The 11,751-nt window shown below is 44.2% G+C and overlaps 1 long non-coding RNA gene across 1 annotated transcript; it reads left to right on the forward strand.

The window, feature by feature from the left end:
- The first annotated feature begins 317 nt into the window (after positions 1-317).
- Positions 318-11,378, forward strand: LOC122462546. Its single transcript, XR_006285172.1, has 2 exons — positions 318-348; positions 11,225-11,378. It is a non-coding gene; the product is annotated as an uncharacterized LOC122462546 (long non-coding RNA).
- Positions 11,379-11,751: the final 373 nt, after the last annotated feature.

The following is an 11,751-nucleotide window of genomic DNA, read 5'->3' on the forward strand; positions in this document are numbered from 1 at the left end:
GTTGCCTCTGTCATGCCCAGATCAGATGTTTCTGATGATCATAGTCCCCGATCAGATGATCTGTTACTCGGTTATCAGCCTTCCTGGCAGAAGGAGTTTTCTTGGCTTAACCATTTTCTTTAGCATAAGAATTGTATTATCCACGTCATGGGGTCCACTCACCATTACTCACTGCATGCCCTCTCTCTGTGACTCTGGCTGCTCCTTCTTCATGACTTGGCCCTATGACTAGGTCATTATGTGTGTTTCCCCCTTCCTGGGAATCAAAGTCTTTCTTCAGCAGTCTTTCCATTTACTGCCCTATGGTGCCACTTCCTCAGTGGCTGAGGGGAACCAGGGCCCACCCTGGTGGGCAGAAGCCCCTATCCCACCATCCCGCTGAAAGGCAGAAGTCCTGAGCTCCCCCACCCACCCCGCGAGTCTGGTAGGTGGAGAATGGGGATGGGACATGGGGGGCTCCTTAAACCGCACTTCAATGGTAAAAGAGCAGCCTGTGGCTCACGGGCCACAGTTTGGCCACCCCTGGCCTATTCCCTTCTCCCAAAGAGCGTCCCTGGGAAGACATTAACCCCCCGAGGTCAGATAACGAGCAGCGCAAGATTAAACAGATAAACCGAGAAACAGAATTTTTCATAAAAATAATGCAGAAATCTCCCATGTTCTCCACACCAGCCCATATCAGTACTGTTTGAAAGTAGTAATCCATTGCTTGGGTTATATTAGTGTTTCCCCAAGTGTGGCATGTGCCCTTCTGGGGAGGAAACAATGAAATAGCTGGAAGTGGTTCACAGAAGATATATAAATGAAGATGGGAGGTCTTTAAGAATACATGGTAGAGTTAAAGATGGATGTGATTGGCTTCATTTTACCCAAGGGAGGGGTTCAGTCAAGGTATGCAAAATGGTGGCGTATATGAAATTGATTTGGTGGTCTGTCCAGTTCTATGATGTGGAACTGGAGAGACCATGCTCCATAACTGGCACTGACAACCATGTTTGTACTCTCAGTAGAGATGCCACTGACTGATAGGGTAGTTAGTTCAACCACTCGTGCCTCTTACCCTTAGAGGAGGTGCCTCTAGATTACACAGGGTTGCCCCCCTTCCCTATTGATGTATCTGCATTTTGGAGTTTTCCGTCGTGCAAGAATACAAAATACTTCTGTGCCTTATTATATTTTGCAACAATTACTTTTAAGAGTACTGCTTAAGAAGTAATTTCTAAACTTGAAAGTTCCATGGCTATTTAGTACCAGTCCAGAACTGTGATGAGCTCAGAAGCAAACACTGATAATGAAATACCTTTAATACATATCACATGTAAGATTAATGGAACCCATTGTTTTGCCAAAGGCATTCGACCCCAAATATTCTAGTTGTTGTTTTCATAACTAATCCTGGGTTTCAAACCCTATATGCTCATATTCCATGCAACATCTTTTCTTGGGGGTTTGGTATAATAAAAATAGTAAGATGTGGAGCATTGATATTTATTAGATTTTAAAGAATTAAGAAATATGCACTGTCTTCTTAGTAACAATTTTGTTTTCATAATATTTTATTTTGAAGGATTCAAACATTGTTTAAGGGAACAAGCCTGTAAAAATCCTTCCAGAGATCCAAACAGTAGCCTATTAATATTAAAGATAGGTACCTCTCCCCTCAGATGCATTTTGAGGAGATTTGTATGCTAGCTCTGGGGGACTCTGCTGTTCACTTAATTCTTTTGAGGGTTAGAAATAAAATCTGTAGCTTCTGTGTTGTGCAGAAAATGTCCAGTTTTCCTTTGTGCACACATGTACACAGAGAATTGCTCTAGGCTCATAGAAAAACAATTCTTAACAGCAGGCTATTACTTGGTAATAAATATCCTGATTTAAGAACCTTACAAAGTGAAGGATGAGAGTGATGCAGTAAAATAAAGCTGAAATTAATCTTAAAAAATATTTTCTTACAGACTAAAACATATTATTGATATTGTTTTGATTGTGAGCTTTGGTATTTTCATTTATGTAGCAGAGTGCTGAAATGAGCAGCTCAGAAAACTGCGTTGCAAAAATGATAGAAGAAATATAGCTATAGTCTTTCAAAAGCAAAACAAAACAAGCTATGATGCAGTAAAATATTTAAAGAGAATCAGATTATAGTTAACAACTCCATTCAAGCTTCCAGAGGTTATTACCATTTGCCCAGTGCATTCCCAATAAATAATGGGCCTAATGCAAAACCTACTGAAGTCAGTCTCTCCGTAGACTTCAATGGCTACTGGATGAGACCCAGTATGCATAAAGCATCTTTTGAAAGTCATACCAATCAAATCCTGGGAAATTCTGATTGCTACCAATATAAAAATCATGGAGTGGCTGAAGTCTTCCAGTACTAGCATGATATTACTAAGTTATGTTCATGTTCTCAATGTGCTGTTACTGCTTTGTTCTTAAAAATCTCTTATTACTATAGGCATCTATCCTTTTAAGCCCAAATTTGCTTCTTTACAACACAAAACAGATATAGGGCCTGTGCTTTTAAATTATTTATATTAAGAATGAAAAAATATTTGAGTGAAAGTAAGGAATGATGAATCAGTCTAGAGAGAATATTATTCATGCTTAAGGAATTAATTCCACATCATTTAAACATTTCTGCGGCATAGCGTTTCTTGTGACCCTTTTTTTTTTAGTTTCTTTGCTCTCACATATATTTATAATCTGTCTGTCATCACAATATCATGATGCTATGTTGTCCCATATTAGAGCTTCCCTGGATAAAGTATGTGTGAGATAGGGCCTGAGTACTAAGTAAACTGATAGGAGAAGACAGGATGAAAGGGAGAGAGCATTTACCAAAAAGAACGCTTAGAACAGTAGGTACTGTTTTCTTCTTAAGACAGAGGTAGAGGTGGAAAGAGGGGAGACAATGAGCCCCACAGCAGCACTTTTTGGCACAGATAAGTGCTACTTATTTCAATTTCAGCATTTGAATCAGAGACTATCTTTGGATATTTTGCCTATTGAGTCTACCTCTACACCTGAGTGATGATTTTTGGATTGTATTACTCCTGAAAACACCATGTTCAAAGGTTCTTTACTACAGTTTCTCAGAGCGAAACCAAACCCTCAGTTCTCATTTCTTAAACATTCTTCCTTCCTACCCCCAAAGTAGTAGACAAACAAATTGGTTGTTTAAAAAAAACAACATAGTAATGTTATTGCAGGGAGAGCAAGAGTCCTAGTAATGAAGAAGCTAAAGGGAGAGGAGTAAGTTTACAAGGGGGGGGTGAGTTTAAGATCACCAGTGATTCATGGAGGAATTTCCAGACAGATTGGGGAACATGAATGAAGGAGTGGATCTTCTACCACACAGACATGAAAATGTGGAGATGTCATGGAAGGTGTGGGATCTGAATGGTGGAAGGTACCCACAGCCCTAGCTCCACTAGAGGGCCTGGAGCCATCCAGTGCACCTCCAAAGTGGACAGCCCTAGCCAGTGAGCAGGAAGTGATAAGGCATCCAAAATGTGCTGATTCAGCATATCCTTTATGTATCATCACTGGTGACCCTCCTGTACAGTTGTGCACAAGCTTCTCTCATCTGCATGAAGCCTGATGAGGGCAAAGATGTAAACATAAATTGAGAGGATAAGAATGAACCCCACCCCAAAGGCATAGCAGCCCCTGCTAGTGCATAGGGTTCAGTTTGGTCCTCCCCCTCCCTGTACTAGAGGGGGTGAATTTACTGTAGTGTTTGCAGTGTACTTTGAAGATGAAAAATAGTAAGTATTATTCCACTTTTAATCCCAGTGTAATAATATCAGAGAGAACAGAACTGTCGTGGCCACAGAAAATATAGACTCAACAGTTACGTGTTTATTTTGAATCTCCAGACACCTATACTGCATACAGTGGTATATCCTCATTTGCAAGTTTCAGTGCACTGATCATTTTTGATGGATGCAGCTTTAGTAAAAAGAAGGGAGAGTTTTCCATACTGAATACATTATCTCCATATAATCATTTTACATAATTCATAGTTTGGTTTGGTTTTTCAAGTCAGGTCTTAAAGTATTTCTTTTGTTTGTCATACAGTGGAAATTACATTTATCAGAAAAATTATAAACTTCTAACTTAGTGTAATGAGATCTGAAGTCTGGATTTAAGATATGCTACCAGTATGACTTGTAACTTGAGGATACAAATTAGTATCTTATTCAAGTCTCCAGGTGTAGGAGGACTAGTTGGGTAAGAAAAGAGACTTATTTGGTCAAAATGAACTTATGGCTGACCTTTATTAAAGATGTTGAATACTTGGATGGGATAATCATTGTTTAATAAGGTGGCCTAAATGTGGTGGTTTTCTTCTGGTAGGCATGTAGTTCTTATGAACAGATGGAAAGTTTTATTTGTCAGTAATGTAAGTTACACTAGTTTAGTAACTGAATTGTGGTTTGAATTAAAGTAAACAATAGTGTGTGTTTCTCTGTCCATGCTCTGTATACATGAAGGCTGAAAGGAATGTTTCTGGTCTTTTTATTGATATTGAACTATTGTGTTGTGGTGCAGGCAGGAGGCAAAGAGCACAGAGAGGGCTGGTGTACATTACAAAGTTAGGTCGAATTTAGTCATGTTAGGTCGATTTTTATAAGCAATGCGGCTACACAACCAACCCCATTCTGTCGACCTAAAGGGCTCTTAAAATCAACTGCTGTACTTGTCCCCGACGAGGTGAGTAGCGCTAAAATCGACCTTATCGGGTCGAATTTGGGGCAGTGCAGATGCAGCGTTGTGCAATTCGATGGTATTGGCCTCCAGGAGCTATCCCAGAGTGCTCCAATGTGACCGCTCTGGATAGTACTTTCAACTCCGATGCACTAGCCAGGTACACAGGAAAAGCCCCGGGAAAATTTGAATTTCATTTCCTGTTTGGTCAGCATGGCGAGCTCAGCAGCACAGGTGACCACGCAGTCCCAGAATTGCAAATGAGCCCCAGCATGGAGCGAACGGGAGACACTGGATCTGATTGCTGTATGGGGAGAAGAATCTGTGCAGGCAGAACTCCGATCATAATATATATGCCAAAATCACATAGGGCATGGTGGAGAGAGGCTACACCAGGGACACACAGCAGTGCCGACTGCAAGTTAAGGAGCTCAGGCAAGCCTACTACAAGACAAAGGAGGCAAACGGTCACTCCGGATCAGAGTCCTATACATGTCTCTTCTATGATCAGCTGCATGCCATTCTAAAGGGGGAACCCTACCAGTACTCCACTACTGTTCATGGACACCTGCAAGGGGGGAGTCTCATGCAACACAGAGGAGGATTTTGTGGAGGAGGAAGAGGAGGAGAATGTGCAGCAGGCAAGCGGAGAATCCATTCTCCCTGGCAGCCAGGACGTTTTATCACCCTGGAGCCAATACTTCCCAAGGCAGGTTCCCGGACTGTGAAGGCAGAGAAGGCACCTCTGGTGAGTGCACATTTGTAGCTACAGTACAAGGGGTTAAAAGCAATTGTGTTTAATGTTTGATTTGCCCTGAAGAATTGGGTTGCATTCGCAGCCAGTACAGCTGCTGGAAAAGTCTGTTCACATGTCTGGGGATGGAATGGCAACCTCTGTAGGAAAGATTGAAGGCGATCCACATAACAATATTTTATTGCATAGTGCCTAGTGATATTAGGCCATTTAGCTAAAAGGTGGCAGATCCCTGTTCAAATCCCTTCTCCTTGTAAGGCAGATGGGGGACTTGAACTTATTATTTTAAGGGAATCCTCTAGGGACATCTCCATGAAGCTCTACTGGAGGTACTCTGAAAGCCTTTGCAGAAGGTTTCTGCAGAGGGCTGCCTTATTTTGTCCTCCACAGTAGGACACTTTACCACACCAAGCCAGTAGCAAGTAGTCTGGAATCATTGCAGCACAAAGCATGGCAGCGAATGGTCCTGGGTTTTGTTCGCATTCATGCAACATTCGGTCTTTATCTTTCTGTGTCAGCCTGAGGAGAGTGATACCATTCATGGTCACCTGGTTGAAATAGGGGAATTTTTGTAAGGGAACAGTAAAAGGACCCCGTTCATGCTGGGCTGTTTGCACTTGGCTAAAAGGGATCATCCCAGAGAAGAGCCATGCGGTGGGGGGAGGAATGTGCTGCACGTCCACTCCAAAATCGCAGCCCCTCCTTTTAAACGGCAACCCCAACCGGCATTGCTTGCTATGGGAAAGGGGGGCGCTGCAGTTTGAAACCATTCCCACATATTATGAAGATGGAAGAAGCTAAGCCCGTGTACGCTTTGGCTTACCATGGCTGCTTGGAAACCAAATTCTGTTGCCCAGCTGTGTGTGATGTGTCACCGTACCAGCAGGTGCTCAATATAAAAGGCAAAATGCGACCTTGTACCTAAAGTACATGTGCTGTCTGCTGTGAATTGCTTGATTCGCTGTGAAAGAGTCTCCCTTTTGTTTTCAGAAATATATCTTCTTAAATTTTACTCTCCCTCTTTATCACTCCTGCAGGTGCAAATGTTTCTGTGCTCCCTGTATCAACTCTGTCCCTGAGGTTATCGCAGATTAGAAGGCAAAAAAACCCAACGCACTTGCGATGACATGTTTTCCGAACTCATGCAGTCCTCCCACACTGATAGGGCACAACTGAATGCATGGAGACATTCAGTGGCAGAGGCCAGGAAAGCATTCAGTGAGCACTCAGAAGGAGATGCTGAAGCTAATGGGGGAGCAAACGGACATGATCAGACATCTGGTGGAGCTGCAGGAAAGGCAACAAGAGCACAGACCTCCACTGAATCCTTTGTATAACCACCTGCCCTCCTCCCCAAGTTCCATATCCTCCTCACCCAGACACCCAAGAACGCGGGAGGGGTGGCTCCAGGCACACAGCCACTCCACTCCAGAGGATGGCCCAAGCAACAGAAGGCTGTCATTCAAACAGCTTTGATTTGTAGTGTGGCAACAATAAGCAAAGTGGCCTTGTCCTTCCCTCCTCCCCCATGCCACCCAGGCTACCTTGTCAGTGATCTCCCTTTTTTTTTTTTTTAATAAATAATGCATGGATTCAAAACAATAGTTGCTTTATTTCCTTTGCCAGCTGTGGTCGAAGGGGGAAGGAGGATTGGCTTACAGGGAAGTAAATTCAAGAAAGGGGGCGGTTTTGCATCAAGAAGAAACGCACACAATTGTCACACTGTAGCCTGGCCAGTCATAAAACTGTTTTTCAAAGCCTCTCTGATGCGCAGCACACCTAGCTGTGCTATTCTAATCGCCCTGGTGTCTGGCTGTTCAAAATTGGCCACCAAGCGATTTGCATCAACCTCCCACCCCACCATAAACATCTCCACCTTACTCTCACAGATATAATGAAGTACACAGCAAGCAGCAATAATAAAGGGAATATTGGTTGTGCTGAGGTCTAACCTAGTCAGCAAACAGCGCCAGTGGGCTTTCAAACGTTCAAAGGCACATTCTACCATTCTGCACTTGCACAGCCTATAGTTGAACTGCTCCTTACTACTGTCCAGGCTGCCTGTGTACGGCTTCATGAGCCATGAGAGCAAGGGGTAGGCTGGGTCCCCAAGGATAACTACTGTTGGGGATGTTGAAATGCCAATAATTTTCTGGTCTGGGAAGAAAATCCCTTCTTTCAGCTGCTTGAACAGCTCGGAGTTCCTAAAGATGCGAGTGTCAGGCACCTTTCCCGACTATCCCACGTTGATGTCGGTGAAATGTCCCTTGTGATCCACCAGTGCTTGCAGCACCATTGAGAAGTCCCTTCTGCAGTTTACGTACTGGCACCAAGGTCTGGTGCCAAGATAGGGATATGCATTCCATCTATCAACCCACCACAGTTAGGGAACCCCATTGCAGCAAAGCCATCCACTATGACCTGCACATTTCCCAGAGTCACTACCCTTGCTAGCAGAAGGTGACTGATTGCCTTGGCTACTTGGATCACAGCAGCCCCCACGGTAGATTTGCCCACTCCAAATTGAGTCCTGACTAACCGGTAGCAGTCAGGCATTGCAAGCTTCCACAGGGTTATCGCCACTCACTTCTCAACTGTCAGTGCAGGTCTCATCTTGGTATTCCTACACTTCAGGGTGGGGGAAAGCAACTCAAAGTTCAAGGAAAGTGGCCTTACGCATGTGAAAGTTTCGCAGCCACTGGGAATCATCCCACACCTGCAACACCATGCAGTCCCACCAGTCTGTGCTTGTTTGCTGGGCCCGGAATTGGTGTTCCACTGTATCAACCAGCCCCACTGCCGCCATGATGTCCCAATTGCCACAGCCCGTGCTTTCAGGAACGTCTGTGTCCATGTCCTCCTCACAATCGTCCTCGTGCTGGCGTCTTCTTTCCAGGTTCTGCACATACTGCAGGATAATGTGTGATGTGTTTACAAAGCTCACAACAGCAGCGCTGAGCTGAGCAGGCTCCATGCTTGCTGTGCTATGGCGTCTGCATGGGTAACCCAGGAAAAAAGGTGCGAAATGATTGTTTGCCGTTGCTTTCAACGAGGGAAGGAGAGAGGGGAGACTGAAGACATGTACCCAAAACCACTCATAACAATGTTTTTGCCCCATGAGGCATTGCGAGCTTAACCCAGAATTCCAGTGGGCAGCGGGGACTGTCGGATAGCTACCCACAGTACACCACTCCATAAGTCAGTGCTATCCACAGTATTGAGGCTGCACTCCACCAACCTACTGCACTTAGTGGGGACATACACGATCGACTGTATAAAATCACTTTCTAATGATCGACTTCTATAAAATCGACCTAATTTCGTAGTGTAGACATACCCAGAGACACGTTTGGTAGCAACATAGGTGTGCACTTTACTAGGAATAACCCAGAAGCATAGTCAAAGTGAGACCCAGGGTAAGTTAATGCACTTATGTACTATATTTCACATGTAATCAAACTAAGCTTTATCTTCAAATTTCATGATACTTTATTGGACTGAAATTGTTTAAAAAAAAACCCAAAACCTTAAAGTCAGAGGTTCTGTGGTACACTCCTAAAAATTCTGATCTTAGCTGACCATCTTGGGTATGCTAAATCAGCTGGCAGTATGGGGAGAAAAATCTTGTTTCTGAACGGTCTGGTACCTCCTGTTTCTGTTTAGGCTGAAAATGTTTCACAAGAACTGCCAGAACTTTCTAATGGAACCAGGAAGTGCAAAAGTGTGTGAAACTGAAAAATTATCAGAAGAAAAATGTTAATCTCAAATTATTTTGATTCATGTGAGTTTGGAGCAAAGTTTCGGATACATTCTTATTGTATCTGAACTAATCCACCCACACTTAATTTATATACAATATTTTATATGACATGTCAGTATTTTATATGACATTACTTGGAAGGTACAGATGTGTATTCACCTCTGACTAGGTACATGTTTAACTTGCCTTAGTGCTCATGAGAGTTACACGTGTCTATTGAGAGAAGACACCTAAATGGCAGCAGACACTGTATATTCAGGACAAGGTACCCATTTTACATTCTTTTTAAGGTGTTAATAGATTATAAGGGAGTGCCTTATTGCTTTTCCTAACTGGTGTTTAGAATATAGGGGTGATTGAAGGGTGTGTTAGGATTACTGTAAATTTCTAGACATAATTGAGGACTAGTATTGTAACAACTGAATGCACTTGTGTTGATTCTATTCAATGCACACTTTTGGATTGTGGTATATTTGTTAGCAACTGGAGGGACCAACTAACATTTCTTATTCTAATGAACCGTGGCTGCCATATGGTACAGAGATCACAGGAGTCATCAGGGAGTGAAACAGAGAACTTCAGCATCAAAAGCCCTGTGACAGGGGCCACTCACCTCTTGTAAGTGCCTTCTGTCAGTCAGGTGTGTACTTGCACTCTCTACTCCTGGCAACCTCTGTCGGCTGTTAACCTTATCAGGTGGTCTTCAGTGGCTCAGTCTTCTGGCTAAGTCATGCATAGCTTAACACATGAACGAACATGGACCAGGGTAAAAGGTCCAACAGGGCCTATCCCTGTGCTCTTGTTGGTGTCTGCAGCCCTGTCTCTGGGCTCAATTCACAGCCCCTTCTAGGCTCGCTTTAAGTCTCTGCCCTGATATAGAGCATTGCCCCCAGAGCTTTCTCCCTGTAGACTTAAGTCCTGCCCTTTACTTGCTCTCTGAACAAGCCTTATCCCTTTCTCAGGGTTCATGCCACTTCTATAGTGATGGGTGGGGAGACCCAGCCCTGCCTAGTACTCCAGGTCCTGACCCAGGGACCCTATACATAGCAGCCATGTGTTACTTCCTATAATAATTGCAGCTGCTATTCCCTGGGCCACTTCCTACATAGCGCCGTACTTTTCACCCTTACCTCATGGTTCTCCATCTGTTCCCTGCTTGAGCAGGGTCTCTCCCAGGCCTTCTGACCTGGAGAGTCTAACAGCCTTCCAGTCCTTCCTCACTCTTCTGGTCCGAGCAAGCAACTGGTCTGCTCAGTCCGTGCAGCTCCTTTTAACTGAGCCTGCTGTGCTCTGATTGGCTGCTTCCCTGCAGCCTCTGTAAGTAGGCTTGGAGGACCCACCTTTACTGCTCCTTTTCTGGTGCGGGATGTAGTGGGATTTCAAAGTCTCCAGCAGGAGGCCTTAAAAGGCCTGGTACACCCTGTCACATCATATAAGCTAAAGGAATCACTGTTGTCTACCACTAAATAATAGTCTTGTATCCTGACTGGTATCTACCACTAGCAAGAAGCGTGCTCACATGGACTGAGTACATTCCCTACTTTGTCAATGTCTCTGTTCCATAGGTAGCAGAGCATTTGAAATTCATGGCAAAAAAAATCATCTTTGCCTTAGTTTGCCAGTCATGTTAGTATTAGCTACCTCTTCTAAGGAGCCTTATCAGACCCTGCCAAGAATCCATTCCTTCCTTTTTTTCACAGCAGTGAGAACCCCAGCTTAGTACACAAAGGCTATTTTAGCTTCCTTCTGTCCTAATGAAGAAGGAAAATTTAATAGACCTGGGTAAAACTTTCAGAAGCATGTATGTCACTTAGAAATTTATGTGTCATTGAAACTCATAAGAACATCCATAATGGGTCAGACCAAAGGTTCATCTTGCCCAGTATCCTGTCTTCCGACACTGACCAATGCCAGGTGCACCAGAAGGAATGAACAGAACAGGTAATCATCAAGTGATCCATCCCCAGTCACCCATTCCCAGCTTCTGGCAAACAGAGGCTTATAGCCATTGATGGACCTATTCTCCACGAAGTTACCTAGTTCTTTTTCGAACCCTGTTATCGTCTTGGCTTTCACAACATCCTCTGGCAAGGAGTTCCACAGGTTGACTGTGTGTTGTATGAAAAAATACTTCCTTTTCTTTGTTTTAAACCTGCTGCCTATTACACCTCTAGACCAATATAACACAGTCCTCGGGAGCCAAAAAAATCTTACCGCTTTATAGGTGAAACCGCGTCATATCCACCTTGCTTTGGCCTCGAGCATTTCTGTTATTAACAGTCACTTCCTGTCCCCTGACTGACCCCTCAGAACCCCCGACCCATCTAACCCCCCTCCCTGCTCCCTGTCCCCTGACTGCCCTGACCCCTAGCCACACCCCTGCCCCCTGACAGGCCCCCCGGGACTCCCACACCCTATCCAACGCCCCCATTCCCCGTCCCCTGACTGCACCGCCCACAGAACCTCCAAACCATCCAACCCCCCCTGCTCCCTGACTGCCCCCCGAGACCCTCTGCCCCTTATC

The sequence above is a fragment of the Chelonia mydas genome, chromosome 12, assembly GCF_015237465.2.
Source record: "Chelonia mydas isolate rCheMyd1 chromosome 12, rCheMyd1.pri.v2, whole genome shotgun sequence".
Classification (NCBI taxonomy): domain Eukaryota; kingdom Metazoa; phylum Chordata; order Testudines; family Cheloniidae; genus Chelonia; species Chelonia mydas.